At 41.0% G+C, this 21,461-nt stretch overlaps 1 protein-coding gene across 3 annotated transcripts in view; it reads right to left on the minus strand.

Moving 5' to 3' along the window:
* The window catches only part of SGCD (sarcoglycan delta), a 236,495-nt gene that overhangs the window by 212,824 nt on the left and 2,210 nt on the right, over positions 1–21,461 (minus strand). For all 3 annotated transcript variants that reach the window (XM_074916280.1, XM_074916282.1, XM_074916279.1), the window contains exon 2: positions 560–745. The gene's annotated coding sequence lies outside the window, so the exon portion shown is untranslated. The remainder of the gene's footprint in view (positions 1–559; positions 746–21,461) is intronic.

The raw sequence follows: 21,461 nt of genomic DNA on the forward strand, positions 1-21,461 counted from the left end.
CAGTTACAGCATAACCATGGCAATGTTTGCGTGGATATAAGAACCTCCACACATGCAAAAATTTTAAGTGCTACACAACAAAGGGGACATACGATTATGCAAGAAAGAGGTATTTCTGTTCTTGGCAAACAATGAGAATATAAAAAGCCAAAGGAAAGCACAAGGCTGTATTATAAATGGGCTACTTCAGCGTCATTTACGTTTTTTCATCTCTGACCCTCTGAACTGCAGACAGTAGCAAAATACAACAAGTCGACTTTCAAAATGCAGATGCCTTTCACCAAGTATACATCACCAACAGCAAAACAACCACCAGCGAGCATTCTGTTCAATAAAGCACTTGATATAAACACGTACCTCCCCAAGCCCAAGACTTTAAAAACACTTCACTCTTGATGAATGCTCTCCAAATTCAGGAAGAGCAAAGGTTTTTGATGGAGGCAGTATGAGCATGGCACGCATACAGCAATAAACATGGAGGCTGCTAATTTTCTGTTTTCCCTGTATGTAGATATTCAGAAAAGAGCAAAAAGACAAGAGCAAGGGGAAAATGACATACCTTACCAAACCTGAATGTTGGACACAACTCGTTTCAGAGCAACATTGGTGTGAAGGTAAGTTCCTCAAGCGACCACCAACCACAATTCCTTTCTGAGCGCCCCAGAGGCTCCAGCTCCCCCTTGTCAGGGTCCCTGAGGAAGATGCAATGTCCTCCAGTATGTCAGAGCCTCAGCTGCAAAAGATGCTGTTCAGAAAAAGGAAAGAGAAGGTATGGCATTAAATTCTAGGGTCAGTTATTTGGCAGATTCAGAGCAGAACACAAGACAACATCAGATAGGAATAAAATGTCAAGGCAGGACAAAGAGTCTGTGACAATCCATCATGCATGGCACCTCTGGAGGGCAATCTTTGAATTCAAGAACTGTGGTACAAAGCTATTCTTGCTTTACAGTACTTTAATAGTGTTTCTACACCAGGAAATGAATGCTAGCCCAGCTGCTTTTTATTTCAGTCTGATATTGTAATAAGAAAGTAAGTAATACACTTCTCCATGGGGAATATTTTCATTCATTATGGAATTTCTGCAGAATAACAGGACTTTCATAAAAGCAGAGACATCACCTCAGTCTTAATACTTTGCACTGTTAAAATGGCTCTCACTCAAGGTATTCAAAGCTCCTAAGGAGGCAATAACATTAGGAACTTTCCAGCTGATGGGAAGCAGTGACTGTCAGCCCAACACAGAGCGATGGGTTCCCAAAGTTCAGCCTCCAAAGCAATTGTCAGAGAAAGGTAAATGACCCGAGCTTTTCTAGGAGGGTGGGGGCTCAGCATCGCCATGTTTTCTACCTCACTCTCACTGCTAGATATGCGTGGTGTTTCCAAGAGGTCAGACCATGGCACTGAACATGGACATGGGGGCCTCACTGCAGACACCCAGGTGAGAAGACAGCAATGGAGATGACCACCTGGCAGCAACACTGCCAGAAACAAAATACCTTAGAGAAGCACCGAGAAGTTCAAATTATCGTCACCATCATTGCATTAATCATCCCTAATTCCTGCATATGGGAAAACACTTGAAGGATCATCCTCCCCGCACCTGCACAATACAACATGCAAAGTGAGATTGGGCAGAGCAGCACAAAGCAGGCGAGGACCGAGCAAAGGGCAGGATCCGACCTCTCTAGGTCAGATACATACACGCTGGGTGGTTGTGTCCTTAAACCAGGCTCAAAGATACTTTTCTAACTTTAACTCAACACAGCAGCCATGAACATACTCTAACTTTGCCTAGAAATGCAAAAAGAGCCAAGAAAAAAAAAAAAAAATATATACAGACATATTTATTCCTTAGAGGTCTCCTGCACAGGAGAAAGCCTGTGGCAGCTTGAAATACCACAAAATCCCATTACATCTTGTTGTGGTTTAACCCTGGACAGTAACTAAGCCCCAAACATCCACTCACTCACTCCCCCCACACCAGTGGAATGGGGGAGAGAATCAGAAGAGTAAAAGTGAGTAACCTCATAGGCTGAGATAAAGACAGTTTAACAGGTAGAGAAAAAGCTGTGCATGCAAGCAAACCAAAGCAAGGAATTAATTCACCACCTCCCATGGGCAGGCAGGTGCTCAGCCATCCCCAGGACAGCAGGGCTCCATCACATGTAACAGTGACTTGGGAAGACAAACACCATCACCTTGACTGTCCCCCCTTTTCTTCTTCTTCCCCCAGCTTTATATGCTGAGCACAACGTCATTGGTCTGGGATGTCTCTTTGGTCAGTTGGGGTCAGCCATCCTGGCTGTGTCCCCTCCCAACTCCCTGTGCACCCCCAGCCCCCTCACCGGTGGGGTGGGGTGAGAGGCAGAAAAGGCCTTGGCTCTGCCTAAGCACTACTCAGAAATAACTAAAACATTCCTGTATTATCAACACTGTTTCCAGCACAAATCCAAAACAGAGCCCCATACCAGCTACTATGAAACAAACGAACCCTATCCCAGCCAAAACCAGCATAAACCTTCACAAAAAATCCTGAACCCATGAACAGGTTACAGCTATCTGGAAAACCCATTCACTTCTGGGCTTGCAGGAGGGAAGACTTCAGTAACCAGCAGTGTGTAAAACTGTTCATACTGAAAGTTAGCAATATACTGCTTGCTTTTTTTTTTTTTTTTTTTTTTAATCTATCTATCTATCTATCTATCTATATATCAAATAGTCTCTTTGCTAAAAGTTCACATAGTAAGCATGGTTGCACAGATCAAAACAACCAAATACATTCACTTTATTTAGCACTAATTACTTTCCTGGACCTTATATAAGGGGTTTATGTTACATACCACACCTAAAGGCTTTTCAAGTGAAACAGCTTGTGAGATACCCACAACAGGAGTCAGGACAGCAGAGCCCAGCCCTGCATTTCTTGATAGAGGTTTTCTGACCTTCTGCCTCTCTTGAACTCAAACACGAAGGACAAAAGTGGACCTTCACAGTTTACTGTCCTCTTCCAGGTTAACCATGAAAAATCAGACTGTCAACTGGAATGGCTGCTGAATGACTTACAGGCATAGAAATGGCTGATGCTGCAGTAGTTTGATCTGCAGGGAGCAGCAAGACCTAATTCAACTGCTTTTAAAGGACTTCTATCTCTGGAGACCATAGTTACAATTACTTTTACATTTTTGCTCATAAATTGTAACACAAAATAATCACAAAGAAAATCACTGCTACATTTTTGTGCATTAACTACAGAATCAGCTGAGTTAGAGGTAGAAGTAACAATAACAGGACTAGATCATCATTGCAAGCTGACTGTAGCAGCCTGGTCTCAGGTTGGAAAAGATGTATTTTTGAAAGCTCCTATGTAGTACAGCTTGCCAATGCTCATCAGAAGCAAATCTCTTTGGTAAATTGGCATGTTGCCTTAATACACTGCTATGCATGGGCATAGAACTTCTGTACCATCTGTATTCCTGCATTGCTGGGTGGGTCATAAATTACAGTACAGGTATTCCTAAATTAACATAGTTAAGTGGTATCAGATCAGTCTCCAAGTCACAAAAGCAGGCATATAGATGTTCTCAATCAGAAAAGGCAGACAAGACATTTTTCCAGTAAAAAGAGTATTTCCCGTGGAAGTGTCTCAGTCCTTTACTGATAGAAATCATGAATTATACAAAATAACGATATACTTTAGATGTAACAAATCAGATCAAATATTAAATTTAAAGAGACCACTTCTATCTTGAGATGTTCCCAGACCACAGATCAATGAAGGCTGGGAGACTCTCTCACAGGAAGCTTTGCTACGCCTTTGCCCTGCTCTCATGCTTTTCTTTAGGCACCAGCTATTGATCACTGGCAGGGTGAGGACAGGAGGCAGCTGGACCCTTACCTACCCCAGCACAGTCATCCTTATATTTTTGGTGTCATACAGCTTAAGGTGTAAGTTTGGGCCTTGTGGCTAGATATGACAATATTGGTGGGCATTTGCAACTTTAGATAGGGCAAAAAGAGCTATCTAGAAGCTGAATGACATATTTTCAAGCAAGTATTACAGTAGAGCAGGTATTCATATTAGTATGTTTGCCTCACCAAAAATTAACTACAACCCACCTAACTGCAATTGAAGGAATTAGTTGGGCATAGAAAAGATTAAATATTTAAAGTCTGGTGACTTAAAAATAATTGAGACCATTTCTTAACCATTGCTTAAATATAAAAGTTATTTTATTTTTACCGCTAACGTGACCATTAAGAAATCAAAACTCCGTATGTGTGCGCATCCATGCAGACACGTACAACACATTGTTATATGTGACATGTTCATATATAGCCTCATAACTTTCTTCTTTCTCTGTAACTAAACTTGGGTAAACATGTTTGACTAATATAAAGGAGCTCTACTGGTAGAGCCAGAAGAAAGGCTGTGAAACAGGCAAGGGAAAACACGTTTTTATTGCTAAGTATTTAACAAGGTCAACGTCCTCTGTAAGTGCAGGAAAAAAGATCACAGCAGACTCTGAACACAGCAGGGGAGGATACCAATTCATTAGCAGGTATATCTTCTAATTACTGCCTTGGACATCAGTGCCCACACAGCTGAGCAGGCAACGACTGCTGCGTTTTGCCATATCCTCAGGATCGAGCTCACTCTTTTCTGTTGAGCGTCAGGACAGCACAGGTTAATGCAGTCCCACCACAGCTGAAAGCAATGGTATTCAGTTATCTCAAAAGATGCTCCTGACTCCTCACAGCTCAAGTGCTGAGAGAAGCTGGCTTCTACGTTTTATAGGATTTGTTCCTCTGCTCCTGCCGCATCAAGGAAGCTGTAGGATCAACAACTCATCCTGTCAGCTCCATCTCTGGTAAAGATCTCACATTAATTTAGTGTAAAGGTGACACTGGTGAAGAAGGGAATAAAATGAGACTTTGAATCCCTCTTTCCAGAAGGCTAATGGTAAAAAATTGGTAGCAATGCAACTTTGGCACCTTTCCAACTATAACACTTAGAGCATTGCCCACAGCTGTGTCCCAGACATACTTTATCATCCAGGATGGCTCAGTACAAAACATAAATAAAACAGAAGTCACCAGCACTACTGGCACTCAGCTGTTCTAAGGGTTTGTTGGTTTTGGTTTTTTTTTTTCCTTCCTGCCAACAAAACAAATAGTGAAACAGCAGAACTGCAATTCAAGTGATAACATCCATGATTAGGAAATCTGGTGGAGGCTGGTGGTGTGATGGAGTTACTCAGGAAATTAACTCAATTAAAGACTGCAGGCAATAATAAAATGAAAAAATACATTGACTGAGATGATGCTGAAGATCAGTATTGGGTTTTGCCATCCAAGTGCAAACTAAGGACATCCAGGAGAAAGGAAATAAGAGCAGTGGTTAACCATGCTTGTTGAATGAACTATTCCCATCATAATAGTATTAATGTAACATTCTGAGGTTCAAAAGTATGATTAATATCTTACCAGGTTAGAAAATGCTAAGACACTGCACAAGTCTTACTGTTGTTGCATATGCGTGATTTCTGAAAATGAAATCCAAGAAATGCAATGGAGATACTTCTAATTTGAAATAAAACATGCCTGCTGAAGAAAAGAGCTTACATTAACGAAGGCTGCTTCTCAAGTTCAAAGGCATTAAGTTGCAGGCTACTGTCTAACTGTCTAGCTGCTAACACTGCATTATACTATTAAGTTTTTTTATTATTATTACTCCTACTACTGCTACAGTCTGGCTACACTATAAAATAACATCTCTTGGGCTCCTTAGATTCAGATGTTTACATCTGCCCTTGTACTGAAGCTCTTTCATGAGATTATTGTTTCTTCTGTCAGTCCAATTGAAAGCAATGATGAACTTACAGCAACGCATATGTCCTTGTCAAATAATGCTTTCAAAGGGTTGGAAGCACATTCCTAAGCAGTGCTTAGCTGATTTCCTGGCTTTAGGAGAGAATGAGTATCAAACAGCTTGCACTTCACTGGTCAGATCTTCAAAATAATTGAGTAATGAAATAAACGCAATTCTTTCAACAAGGAGGGGCTGGCGGGAAGCATGAAGCTCAAGGGCAGCCTTGCCTGCAGTGACCATGAAATAGTAGAGTTCAAGATCCTTAGGGCAGCAAGCAGGGTGCAGCAAGCTCGTTACACTGGACTTCAGGAGAGCAGACTTGGCCTCTTCACGGATCTGCTTGGCAGAATAGCATAGGATAAAGCCCTGGAGGGAAGAGGGGCCCAAGAAAACTGGTTAATATTCAAGGATCAACTCCTCCAAGCTCAGGAGTGATGCATCCCAACAAAGAGGAAGTCACAGAAGAACACCAGGAGGTTTGCATGGATGAACAAGGAGCTCCTGCACAAGCTCAAACACAAAAAGGAAGCCTACAGCGGGTGGAAGCAAGGACAGGTAGCCTGGGAGGAACAGAGAGAAACTGTCTGAGCTGCCAGGGATCAGGTTAAGAAGGCCAAAGCCCTGATAGAATGAAATCTGGCCAGGGACATCAAGGGCAACAAGAAAAGCTTCTATAGGTATGTCAGTGATAAAAGGAAGCCTAGGGAAAACGCAGGCCCTCTCTGGAAGAAAAAGGGAGACTTGATCACCTGGGATATTGAGAAGGCTGAGGTACTCAACATCTTTTTTGCCTCAGTCTTCACTGGCAAGTGCTCCAGCCACACCATCCAAAACACAGAAGGCAAAAGTGGGGACTGGGAGAATGAAGACCTGCCCACTGTAGGAGACCAGAATACAGGAAAGCTGGGGAGGGACTCTTGATCAGGGCTGTAGGAATAGAGCAAGAGGTAACTGTTTCAAACTGAAAGAGAGTAGATTTAGATTAGATATAAGGAAGAAATTCTTCACTGTGAGGGGGGTGAGGCCCTGGCACATGTTGCCCAGAGAAGCTGTGGCTGCCCCCTCCCTGGCAGGGTTCAAGGCCAGGTTGGACGGGGCTTTGGGCAACCTGGGCTAGTGGAAGGTGTCCCTGCCCATGGCAGGGGGGTTGGAACTGGATGATCTTTAAGGTCCCTTCCAACCCAAACCATTCTATGGCTCCATGATATCAGAGGCAGCTGTGTGATATAATTTTTGCTGATATGACAACATCTAACTAGATTTCCTCTTACTCTAAAATTATAATCTAACTAGAAAACAATCATGTCACTTGTCTTAGTATTAGTTAAACTGTAAGACTTACTTTCATGTTGAGTGAGGTGTAACTGGCTCCATCGGGTGTATTCACAGCAAATTTGAAGCATGTATCTCCAGCCCAAAGTGCATTGTATCGGCATTAACTTGTTTCCCATCTTACTAAAAGGCTTCACTTCCAAATCTAGGATGGCAGAGTCCTTAATTCATTGGTAAGGCAAAACACATGCCTTTTTTTTTTCTGTTATCCTCTTTCTTTATCCCCTTTTTCACTAAGCCAGGGACAGACATTTTGCCACAGTTGGGGCAAATTATATCCTTTCCAATCATCCATCTCCTCCTGGGACTTATATAACCACACACCTCTGCCAGGGTGTTACAAGACTGAGGGCTCCACTCTACAACCACAGCACTGCAGAGGTGGGATGTGCTGTGAAAGCCCCACCTGACCCAAGGGAAATAAAATTTGTCAATATATCCAGCGGTGCAGAATAAAGTATGTTAACCAGGGAAAAACCTTACTTTTGGATCCATTCCAAGATAAACTTCTACATGCGCAAATTTAGTGCACTGGGACTCTTCTGGGATGTATTTCCCACATTCTATAATTCAGGTACATTCCAGGATGAAGAATGTTGTTTATTACTAGAAGGTTCAAATACATTTGGATCTCTTTACCACAGCTGATAGCACATAAGTGGATCATATTATAGGATCAGGACATGAAAGCATGAGCTTTTTCTAAACATACTATACTTCTCTTTCTCTGTATCAAAGGTATTAGCTTGACCACTATTAACTTTAATCTAATTTGAACTCAGTGCATCTGTGTTTTGCCACCTAAACCTGACTTCTCTGTTTCTCCTTCAGACATGTTGTCCCCTCCCTTTTGCCTTTTTTTTTTTTTTTTTTTTTTTTTCAGGGACTCTCCTTTTTGAATCCTTCAGATGAAATTTTCCAACAGTTCTGGCACTGACCTCGCTCTGCTTCGCTGGAGTCAGTAAGATTTATTACTGGCCTGCATTAAGAGTGGTCAGAAGAAACAACTATTTTTGATGCCCTAATCTGTCACTCTTCAGAGATACTTTGCTTTGTGTTACTGCCATTTCTAACCCGTTTTCTGTTGGAAAATGAGTAAATAAATGCATATCTTCATCTGCTGTTAAATGTCATTGCTAAGCAAACCTTTCATCCTTTGCTAAAGTTGCTTATCTCTAAAGTTATTTATTTAACTCTAACTTTATTGTTTATCTCTGTGGAACATATTGGGATAAGCCGGTATACCAAATGTTAGAGAAAATACAAGTATATTGTATTCTGTGGCACCTGGAGGACACACGGCTGTCAGTCATTTGTCAACCCTGAATCTGAGTAAGGTTTTTCATTATAAATTTAGATTATTATTCACAATGTTTTGATTTAGAAGCCACACATAGTGTCAAACCCTGATGCATTTCCTGAGAGTCTAAAATGCGATTCTCCTTTGATGTTTTGAGCCAAGTTTAGTTACATTAGGAAAAACAGTTGGTTTAACTCACTTTTCAACTCTGAAAAGTTTCATTGTATAAATTAATTGTATCCAATGTGCTGTCACTCTGGAATTCCCGTCCCTTGATGAAGTTTTACACTGTTACAAGCCAGGGGAAATTTAAGAGTCAACCAAGTCCATAAATGACACACAAAGGCAGCCTCACTCAGTGCACAGATCTGATACGTTAGCCTGAAAAGCATATCAAATTCATTGACACTTGAAAAACACCAACCTAACTTCTGAAATGTAGCTTTTCCTGTGTTGGATTGTATATTTGAAGAAAAATAACCTCAACTTGAGCTGGAAACCAGCATAAAAGCCTGGTAAATCTCTAGAGCCTTTAAGTGCTATAATTTCAGCCACTAGTACAAAAAGGACAGAGCCAGGAGGAGAGAGAGGAGGGCACACAGAGGTCTGGAAGAGCATCAGGTAGGAGGCAATGGCAAACGGACGCCTGCACCAGCTTATGAGGACTGTAAGGTCTGGGTGAGAGCACCAGAGAGCCAAGAAGAGGCCAGAGCAGAAGGATGCCAGAGCTTTCTAGGAGAAGTGTCAGGAGTTTCGAGAAAGTCGATGCAGGTTAAAAAGGTTCATAAAGAAACAGGACCACATGCAAGCCCCAGAAGTTGTGCTTTTGGTACACAGCCACCAACACATTTGCAACTGCAAATCAAGATTCCCTTTATGTCTTCCCTCCTTTCCAAGCACACACACTGCTCCAGTCTATGCTTTCTGGACCAGTCCATCTAGATTTAAATGCTGAACTACAGAAAAACTTCAATAATGGCCAAAAAGCAATGAGCAATCCAAAATTGATGCAGAAGGCACCTCTGCTTCAGACTCCACATGAGAAAGTTCTTGATTTCACCCATCTAAACATGTCCTGCTGTCTGCTCTTGGAGAGCAGAGTTGAGATAGGCTAACAAGTCACCAAACTATCTGAAATACTCTTGTTCACCCATAAAATAAGGCAGTGTCACACTGCTTCAGTCAGTAAAGGCTGGCTTCCTCAGCACACTGTAAATCCTAACGAATGGAGCAGAAATACAGCACTCGGCAGGCTGCACGGCAGAGCCAGCCTGAACAGCAAGTATCTGAACTGCCTTCAATCTCATTAGGTGCTCAGTAGTCTCAAAGCAATCTTTCGATTTGTGCTGAAAACCAAAGCAGCTAAAAGTAGACTATCGAATATAAGGGAGTTTAGAATGACCTTGTTACGAAATACGCTGAATTCTCTTCAGACACAGCTCTAGACTGCTGATTCCGTTTGAAGTCCGTGATTAGTAGACCCCAGCCAGAAATATGTCATAAGCCTAGGCAGAGCTTGGCATGAGATGAAAAGACTCATTTAGCCACCGTCAGCAAAGAAACCGTACAATGCACCTGAACCCCATCTAAATCTGGACATGGCCGAAGTATAACAATGAAATACAGATGAAAACTATTCATAACAGGGCAGCATTTGAGCCAGAAATTGGCCTTATCACTGATAAAAAAATCTCGTTTTCTACAGATGCACATTGATACATAGAGTCAGCAGTGCTTACAAGATAACTGCCTGTGCCATCAGGTGGTTGGATCCTGTCTCTTCCACCCACAGTTCATCGTGTTAGTAAGTAATTGTGTTTAGTTTTTGGAAATATGATCCCATAGAAATCATGCATGAGAGTTCAGTGTGCTTTGCCTCTTTTTAAAGTCCTTCTAAAACTGCAAATAATAATATGGTCAAAACCGTACTGTAGTTCTGCATGTATTTAAGTCAGTTAGCACAAATTAATCTCAAGGGTAAATTCTTTTCAATCCGATCACCCTTAAACAATTGGATACTGCAAAAAAGCCTACAGCTATCTATCTGCATAGCACTGCAACCATTTTGAACACCACTAAAATAAAGTTTATTGACCTGAATTTATCTTTGGTGTAACTTCACTGACTTCAGGGGGCTTTTGCCAGTGATAAATTTGCCCGCTGGGTTTTGTGACATGAAATGACTATGAAATCACAACTTGTAGAAATGTCAGTGAACAGGTCTGGATGTGGGATGTGCATCAAGAAACTCTTCTGATTACAAATCTGCAAACCTTTGGCAGTTTACAAAACACTGCTCTTAGAAACATTTTTAAGAGCTATATAGACTGGCTCAGTCCAGGATAAATTATAATCTGTGAAGGCTGCAAAACTAGAAATGTCTATAGCGCTTGTTTTTCAGTGGTGGCTTTCAGGACTTCTCTGACTAGAGACAAATTTTCAGACTTCAAGTTTTCACGTGTGTGTGTGTGAGTATGGGTATGTCCATACGTGCACATTAGAGTCACTACTGGGTTCTCCCCTTTTCTAATGAAAAGTAGTATATTTAAAAGTCACAAACTGACACCATTCAAAGAATCTGAAATGCTCTGTGGAATTCCCAATAAAAAAAATTGAAAGGCCCAAGTTCATACAGTCTGATGTCTCTAAAGCTTTTAAGTTTCAGACTCCCCTTAGTTGTCTCTCACAAACAAATTCAGAAATCTTGACGCAACCTCCCTGAACTCTCGAGTCAACCTTAAGTTACAGCCACATGCTCTGCTCTTCTGGAACAGCTACTGAAAGGGAAGAATTTCACCAGCTCTGACCTGCATTCAGATTAGAAATAGTTTCATATTCCCACTAGCTCATCTGTTCTTATCAGGAAAAGCATCACCGCTCAGACTGCTCACTAAATTTGAAGGATGACACAGGAAGAGCACATGCACATCACAAAAATATGAAGCAATAAGTAGAGGGGAAAAAACAAATGATCAAATTCTCAGCTGATGTAAGAGAGCCTGAAGTTCAAATTAATGACTACAGTGTAATTTTTATCTTTTCAGATCCATACTGTGCATTGTGGTTTTCCAATCAATCCAACAAGGAGATGTGACAACCACTGTCGAGGGATAACCATTTTATAGTGGCCATTACAATTACACACAGGCAATTATCCCAGTGCCAGAGATTGATGGGAAGTATGCTTTCCCCTTCCTATTTCACTGTGGAAGGACAACAAAAAGTAGTTAAAGGATATATTAATGGTTCTTCAAATAATATACTTGATTATATCTACTGCAGAATATTTTCCTTCATGTTTTTGTAATGACTCTGACCATGAAAAACAAATTTATGCCTACAGTTTGTATCATTATAAACTCCACTCATTTGATGTGGAAAACCTACAGTTTAATTGCTTGATTTAGAATTGGCTGGTAAAATGCGTACCGAAACATTACTCTTTTAATTATGTTAATTTATAACTGAAAAGCTAAATTTACAAAGGCAATAACATTAATTATTTACTTCCCCATTAAAGCTGAATATTTATTACCAAGCTAATTGGCTTCATAAGTCTGCCAAAAAATTAAAAATGAGTTTATGAACTGATTTATACAGGAATGATACTGCTGTATCTCTCAGCAGGTTGTGTGTGTTTAATGGATTGCTCTGATATACAAGTACATTTATTTCATTTATAGTCCATTACATATAGTATTTTCAAAAGATTTTATTTTTCTTTCCTTGATAAAGATGCCAGCTGTGACTCGGAGCAAGCTCCTTTACTGTTCTGCACCCAAAACCCTTTATGCAGTTTGATGGACTTTCACCGGTCTGTAATAATTTATGAAGATTGCATCTAGCCTGGTCATTTAAATGCTCACTGAATGTAGGACTACATGGGTTAAATCAACCAAAAAGAGAAACACAGTAGCTCAAAATAATCAAGCTCACAGACAGAATAGCAAGGCTGTTAAGAAACAACACCTAGGAGTGAGGAGTCTCCATCCTCCCTAGTATTTTAGCTTCATTTCCACATGCAAGATAACTAATATATTCAATATTTATTTATGCATGCATCCTCAAAATAATACAATTAAGTTACTAATGCTTACAGAACAATCTGAGTGTTACCTTAACATATGATGAAAGGCTATTTTTGACTGCCATCTAGACAGAAATTCTAATTCCATTTGGCAATGTGTTTCAACTCCAGCACAAAGCAGATACCGTCTCTTCCTGCTTATGTTCCTTAAATATGTGACTTTCCCAGAGGGCGATAGGATTACTAAAGAGCTGCGGTGGCATGGCCATCAGCATGAGGCAGAAGGGGCTGCTGTGATCTTCATTTCTGCTTGGGCTTCTGTGAAAGTTCTCTTTGACTTAGGCCTACTAATAATTAGTCTGCCGAGTGCACGAGATAAGCTGAATAAAAGATCCAACCCCGAGACAGTGCTTACAGAGACAGTAGCTAGTATGTTCAATATTTATTTATGCGGGTGTCCTCAAAACAGGTTGATTAGGTCTAGATTACAGACTACACTCCCAACCACGGTGTAACTGTATTGCAAAGGAAGGACAGAAGTGTCCAGGAAAGAGAGGCAGTAGGTCAGTGGATCTGGCATCTCATCCTACATGAGAAGAAATGGGTCAAATCACAGTTTAAAACTTTCCTGCTCTTAATTTTTTTCTGCAGCCCAGCGGCAGAGTCAGCGACATGGAACGCGTGAACCCCTGTCCAAGGGAAAAATCCTGTGGCTTCAGCTAACAATACCTCACAGTGTCCAAGAGGCTGGATTCAGGACATACAGTTGATTTTTTATTATAAAACTGATAAAGGCAGGAGGAAAACAAACAAACAAACAAACAAAAACCCCCAAAAAAACCACAACCCCAGAACTTCTAATTTAAAGTCTGGGGTTTCTTTGTCTTAGCTCCCATCACAATAAAACAGACCTGAGCCAGGATGACAAGTCCATCCGACATTTCCCTTTTCTAAAACTATGCAGGATAAAACTACTGATCCTTATGCAAACACACTAGTATCTCTCGGTGCCAATTTTCTCTGAATACAAAAGAAACACAGCTCAGTATAACACAGCACTGTATGGGTACAAGACACAGAACTGGCAAGAGCCAGAATTTGTTAACACCCAAATCCAACCTGTGAATTGAAGACACGCGATTTTTGACAGTTTAATTCAATGTCCCCAAAATTGACAAGAGGTGATATTTCAGGTGAGTACGTTAAATCAGGTTGAAACTAGAACTATTCCATATACACATCCAAACCAGCATGGCAGGTTGCTGCAGGCAGCTCTGCACCTACAAGCCGGACGCGATGCAGGTGAAGGCTGCCTTACCCTCAGCCTTCATGTGCAGATTTCCACATGGCCACCTCCACAGTTTATCTTTATCCTCTTGCAAGAGCATGTGCTTTGCATCCTCACTACAAAGACCTGATCAAAAGACTACTGTCATCTCTGCAAGACTCTCCATTAATTTTTTGATTTAAATCAGAATTGCAGTTTGTCCTACTGACTGTTGTGCTCAGGGTCACAACAAACTTTCACACATTAAATAGTCATGGAAGCAACCACGTCTCTTGCTTTGTGTTATCATGTATCTAGGAGTTTGGTGCAACACACTTCTCCATGAGCTTCTAAGGATAGCCTGAAAAGATCAGAAAGCAATCTATGTGGGAACATTCACCGAGATACAATGATGCCACTTTCACAGCTTTGCCTCAGAAACATTTGACTTGTCTAAATCACATCCCAGCTTCTTCCTCCCAACAAAGCATAGCCCAGTGAGAGAACAGCAAAGAACAGCAGGGCAGAGGAAGATATTCTTCTACCTTTAAAATTTGTTACTTTAAAAAAAACCCAATCAGACCAAAATCAACATCTCAGAAATTAATCAGAAAGCTACGATGAGTTAAAGTTCATACAAAACTCACTCACTTGTGCAATTGTGCAATGCTTCACTGACATTTCAAAATTTTTTGAAAATTTTGTCAACTATAATTCAAGATATATTTCTTAGGAAAAAAAAAAAATTCAAACTAAAACACCTAAGCCTTTTGTTTAAAAAGCTGTAGAAGAAACTACTTTTAATGAACTCCAGAAGTCTTGTGCGGTTCCATTTTGGTTTTAGCCCAGTGTTTCCTGAACCTGCCCTCTCCTCACTATTATTAAGGTATTACTGGTTTGGCACTGACTGGTGCCAACACATCAGACTGCCTGGCATGAAGCAGCAAACGTCACAGATAAAGACCCAGTATGAGGCAGTGCTGGTAAACAAGGATAACACTGCATGACAGACAACTAGCAGAATAGAGGATGGCAAACAGAAGATAGTTGTCAAGCATACGGTATTTTTAGCAACAATCAACCAAATGCCTTAGACATCAATTTCAAGCCACTTAATCCTCTTAATGACATGCTGTGGCATTTGTTTATGATTAGGGTTTCACTTTGTTTTCTGTAGAAGATTCCCCTCAGACTTTTGCATTCAATATGCTTTGTAAATAGTTCTGTGAGTACACTGAGTATTAGGTTAGAGTTTACTTATCACAGTGCTAAATTATTCCAGCTGAGTCCTTATTAATTCTCCTAATTTTACTATCATTCACTATCATTACAACAACGCAGCACCCTATGGATACGTTTATTACAGAGCATAAATCCAGGGCTTGTATAAGATGCTGGAATGCCTACTTTGCAACTTTATGCAAAAGCCTGAGGAATATTTAAAAAGAATTATCTTTAAGACAACTTTTTAAAGGCTTACCTCTAGATTTCCATCCTCTGCCCACCTATTACATTTTTGTATGATGTTAGATAAGTTTTCTACATGTGATACTCCACTGCAGTACAGGCTATTGCCCAAGGCAAAACTCTTTCATAGTAAATACACTGGGGAAAGGGATGGTAGAGAGAGAGCAAAGCAGAGTATACTGCTGTATACAGCAATTTCCATTAAGAGAAAGCATTTATAAAAATAGACATTTAAAAATATCTTAATGCGTATTCCCCTCCCCCTTCAGAGAATTTATGCTACTGCATACATCTTTTTTCTAACACAAGCATATGTTTGATTGGGCCTCGATTCAGAAAAGCAATTCATTCTGGGAAGAGCTTTTAGCACCTGCTTAAAACCTGTCATAGAAAAAGTTAAGCAGATGCTTCAGTGTTTTCCCAAATCAGGAGCCTAACTGGATTTATGAGTGCATAAATCCATCCACATCATGTATTCATGCATAGAGAGTTTGAAATTTTGGTTTTGTTATCAAGGCAACTCTCTACCCATTTGCGCACCTTGAAGTCTGGTAACAAGAGGCCGTAACTCTGCGTTAAGCAGCTGCTCTGAAATAGTCCTGAATGTGCCAGTACTGTTCCCTCCAACTTCCCCAGGTTACCTCCCTTCTTCAAAAAAGTTGCAGCATTTTCTGAGTACAGTAGACCACAGATTAATACTAGCAGTGCTAGTGCTGGGTTTGTTGCTTCTCCCTAGGGTTGCCTACATCCTTTGTGAACACCATGTCACAGCAGCTTCTGTTTGCCACCCATCAGTTTGGGGATCCACAGTGACATCCCCTGAGGTCCCTATACAGCAATTTCTTATTTTGCATGTGTGCCACTGGTTTTTCTTTTCAATGATTGGGGCTCATCCACACTTTGAAAATGTACCTTCTGGTCCATCATCCAAGTTACTAATGAAAATTATTAAGCTAGATCCTTCTCACACCCCATAGTCAAAATGTGCAAGGACATATGAGTTAAATATTTGTAAACTGTTCTTAAATATTCTGTTAAAGTCAGGTGCGTAGCCATTAGTAGCTATTGGCCAGTGAATTTCTTGCTACCTGGTAATGTGCACCTCTTCTACCAACCCACAATCAGAAAGGTTGAGAGCTACAAGTTTGAGCTCAGCTTTCTCTCAGATATGAGAACACGGTTCTTAAGTGAGCGCCAGACTCCTGGCCAAAGACAAAGTGCTTCTGCTTTCCTCTCTTTTGGATCAGTCACCCCATCAGAGAAGGAAATTAGATTAGCTCGGGCTTAATAAAGCATGTTAGATATTATTTTCTGCTCACAGGTATGTGCAAGTTCAATAATTTGCTCTGTAACTTTTTGAGTATTTACAAACGTCTCTATCCCTTGTAACGTCCTCTGTGATGACAGGTACTATGTTTGTCCTCCTCCGGACTTCTCATGATTACCCTATCCTCCATAAGCTTCTGAGAGTTGTCGTAAATAATTCAGTGGGTACATTTCAGAAGGCCATGCTGACCCAAATATATCACACTTATCTAAATACTCCTTATCTTGTTCTTGCCTTTGCTCATAACCCCTTCTTACAGGGAACACTATTATGGATCTGACACAATTATTAACCTTTGTGTGAAGAGCAGTGCAAAATAATGGCATTTGGTATTTCTGCCTTCTCTGTCTAGTCCATTTATTTGCTTCCTTTTCTTACTGATGGACTTTTGCCTTCCTCTTACTGCCAGTGCTTTTGTAAGTCGTTTTATAACCCTGTATAGCTGTAACTGACTTTGCCTCTCGGTCCTTCTGATTTGAGCCTGTGCGACTGCACAACCGGTGTTGTTCTTAGCCATACACTTTTTGTTTGCTAAGTTTGTACCATGTCACATTAGTGAAAAGCTCCTGGTGTAGCCATGCTAGTTCCTTACAACATTTTTTTTAGCAAGATTGATACTAGGTTTAGATGTACTGACTTCCGATGGGGCTTGGCTACAAACTTTGGATGCAGAGAGCTCTGGAAGCCACAAGATGCCTCCTGTGTGCAGTGCTAAAGCACAGGTGTGCCCTACTATGCCAACATCTGCCCTCCTGCTGAACAATGCACAGCTGGACTGAATAGCACAGGGGAAAGGGCTGAACAAAAAGCTTCTTGGTTTTTCATTCCTTACCCCTCCTCAGCTTATGCAATGATTAGAAGGGACACAACAAACACCCACATTTTCACACAATTATCCACTGTATGAGGAATCAAAAGGTGGGATGGAGGTCTCTGAGACCCACAGCCCCTATGTCCTCTACACACAGCCAGCAAGCTTCCTCCACATATTGCTGAAGACTAAACTCTTCAGCTATACCAGCTATATCTACCTCTAGGCTGAATCTCAAGTACCAGTATCAGTTTGCTTGCCAGCTTCCTTAGTCTTAGTAAAATGCATTTTCTCAAATCATCACTGCAATCTCCTTCACAAAAGATTTTCAAATTGAACAAAAATAGTCTAAAAATAACTGCTTTCTCTTCTTGGACTGTAGTCATCTAACAGAGCCAAGAACTAGCAATTTATTTCATGTTCAGCTAAACTGATTGAAATGCTGTAAGTTTCATTGATTAGCAAAGCTTTGGCTTTAAATCTTGAATAGAGTTCTGCAGAAACACATAGAGATCATTTAATAAATTTGAGGAGCAGACTGTATGCATACATGAAAAAAATATATACATGCATTAGTGCAGTATGACTGGGTAAGAGGTTTGAATGTGCCTCCTTTTTTTTTTTTTTTTTTATTCTTCAAGCAAAGAACTAAAGAAATGCATCACAAACTGGCAGGACTAAATGTCTTCTAGATCATTCTTGGATTTCAGGGGCTAGTTTATTTCTGCCTTACACTTGAGGTACCCATACACATTGTGCAAACCACAGTACCCAACAGGCACTGAGAATCTTGAATTCCTCCCTATAAAGTCCTACAGATGAACGATGCAGAGAGATGGGAGACCCTCACCTGGAAGAACTCACAAAGACTGGCACTGTCCTGGCAGTGGGAAACAGGCACATGGGGAAAAAAAAACTAATCAGAGTTTTAATTTCTTTGCTGTGCTACTCCCTCCAAATTATCTAGTCTTTGTCTGCATTAGAGCCCCTGGATACCTCAGCTTTACACCACTACTTTAATTAACAAGTTTGCACAAAGGTATCTTCAATATGAAAGTGTGGGGGTTTCCCCCTCCCAACATTTTGCATCCCAACTTATGTTCCAAACAAGCTCAAAAGCTCAATTCCTTTTTTAATTACCTTCTGCCCAAACCCAGCCTGCTCAGACACTTCAAAAGGAAGGTATGTGACATACCCTGTACTTCTAGCTATCAACATATTTGTGTCCTAAGCTGTCTTCCTATAGCCCACTGATCAGTGTAAATTATTTTCCTCACAGAGAGCAATACACTTCTAAAAATGTCCCACAACCAATTCCAATCAAATTGCTACCTGCCCTCCACTTACTCTGTCTTCACAGTTTATCTCTTGAATATTCTGGTGGCATCATTTTTTCTTCAATACCTTTTGGATTTTGTACACCTTGGTCACGACCCCTCTTAATCGCTTCTATTCTAATGAATATAAACATAATTTTCTTAACCTCTCCTCCTAGTTTATAACCCTTGAGGCCCTTTGTCATCCTTGTTAAGACTGTATCCATAATTACGGTGTCTAAAAAGATCAAACGGAGCGAACAAGAAAGTGCCTACTTAATACAAATTGTTACATGAATAACCAACACCATCCCCACTCAGACTCACCCCTCCCATTCCAATGCGACCACCCAGTGTCAGAGGGCAAGTCGGCTGCAGATTTTGGCACATCGCATGGTTTAGCCAGGGGAGCCTTTGAAGCTGCAGGGTGCTCCACTCCTCCAAGTGCATACTGCAATATTCATCTTTCTGGCATTTGTGCTAACTCATTAAAGCTACACATACAGACACATGCGCTTGTATTCTCCACAGATAACTGAAGTCACACCTGCCCACGTTATATATCAGACAAACTGCCCTCCATCTGTCCATACACAGGCACACATACAAGTTCATACATATACACACAGGTGGCAGACTGTTCCCTGCATGTATACACAGTTATGCATCCCCACAGACGTAGAGACGTGTTTAACATTGCTGTTACCAAGGAAAGGGAACACTGACCATTACCTTTTTAATACAAGAATTACAGATAAAGATAACACACCAACTGGCCTTCCAGTGCTCGCTGTGGTTGGCATTTGTTAGGTGTATAGATCCTTGAATACTCCACTGATAAGCAGTGTAGAAGTCTCCAAGGGATGAACGTAAAGTCACAAAAATGCCCGGGGCATGGAAGATAAACACCTTGCAGGGGATATCGCTGTGTCGGATTATGCTATATGATATTTAGAATTTGGAATCTGCCATAGCAGATCAGACAAGTGCTCTGTTTAGGCCAGAAACCCAAATCAGACAGGAGCAGAAGCAGATGCTTCAGGGAAGGGTTTGAGAAACTCTTGCAAACAGTTATAGAACAACTAAACCACCTGGGCTACTTTCTTCCTCATCCTGATTAACCAGAGAGTTGGCAGATAGCCTGAAAAATTTCTCTACCTCTCTCAAGCACCTCCCTTTCAATCCTTACCATTGTACAGTGAATGGTCTCATTCACGTCCATCCCTTTGGACTTCAGCCCTTAAGCTTTCGTCCTTGGTGGCACCTTGCTGCAATTTGTCCTCCAGTCTCAGCAACCCCACAGCTACTCCCACACCCACAAAATACCAAATCACAAGCTCAAGACCAATGTGCTGCTCTTGTAACAGGTTCTATGCAAAATTTGCTCGCACATTAGTGAATCATTTCCAATCTGTTTTGCATAAGCAAATTTAAGGTATTTCATTATGGAAACGCATGCCAAAACATCTTCCCACAGAGCTTCGTACTGTCATGGTATGACACAGTTCTGTAGGGTCAAGACTGCGGTATGTTTTACAGAACACAAGGCCGCAACCCTTTTGTAACAGGGTAATGATCTTTGCAAGTATAAACGGTGAAAATGCATTTATTTGTCCCTGGAATGCTTTGCAACTACGTATTTGCTACTCAGCAGGTACAGCCAGTAGTAACAACCTGCAGGAGGAAACGGTACTAAAACCGTAGCCCACGCCAAACTTACGACTCTGTTTTTCTTTGCCATTATTATCTATCAGAAGATGGTTACTATGAAACAGTATCTGCATATTTTATCATGCCTACATTTATGCTACAGGAGCAAATCAGTGGCTGAAAATAGCTTTGCACTCCTCCAAGAAATCTCACTGCCTTTACAAGATCTTAAGTTGGTAGTTCTTTATCAGCATCTTATTTATCTAGGCAATTCCCATGCTGCTGAGCTTCATCATTACTAAGGGTGGGCAACACACGCTGCTGTTTAATACTACTGGCCATTGCAAAGAAAATGCAGTTCCAGCTTTGAAGAGGGAGGACACCCTGCCGTTTGACTGGGTTAGTGCTGTAGGATGTAGTAGACAAACACTGCTTTTTAGTGCCAAAATATCAACCCACCAGCATAAACCTGAACAAATCTGCAGCTTCCCTCCTCACAGGCAGACCTTCAGCCTCCAAGCAGCACCTGGTACATGGAGGAGAAAATAAGCCTTTGACACCCAACACCAGCTTTTTCTTTCCTCAGGGAAGTCACCATTACCAAGATCATCAGGCTGTTTTCTGCAGCTCTGAGTGCTCTCACCAAAGAGCCTGGCAAGGAAGAAAAGAAGCCCCAGGAATTAGAGGCTTTTGGGGGCATGCAGCTCCCAACTTCCCTCTTCCAAAGCAGTGAGCCTGAAGACCCATCTTGTGCTTCAGTCCTCACAGCTCTCTTTAGGCTTGTGCTGCAGTCCTCATAGCTTGGCTTCAGCGACACTTTGAAACCTTAACAAAACATTTCCATTACATTTGTTTATTGCTTCTTCTGTTTCATTTGACTTTTAAACAGATTTTTCAGTCCTCTCAGAAAAGGAACAACTTTCTCTTCCCCTCCCACCAACTAACTGCAAATTTTGACGTTAAATCAACTCTTTGTGGACAATTTTGAGTAGCTGCCACATAGCTACTTTTCATTACAATACTCTGGATGAGATTTTCATATTGTTAGGAGCTTAAAATAATGATGAAATTAATTTTTTTTTCTCCAGATAT

This window comes from Athene noctua, chromosome 12 (assembly GCF_965140245.1).
Source record: "Athene noctua chromosome 12, bAthNoc1.hap1.1, whole genome shotgun sequence".
Lineage (NCBI taxonomy): Eukaryota > Metazoa > Chordata > Aves > Strigiformes > Strigidae > Athene > Athene noctua.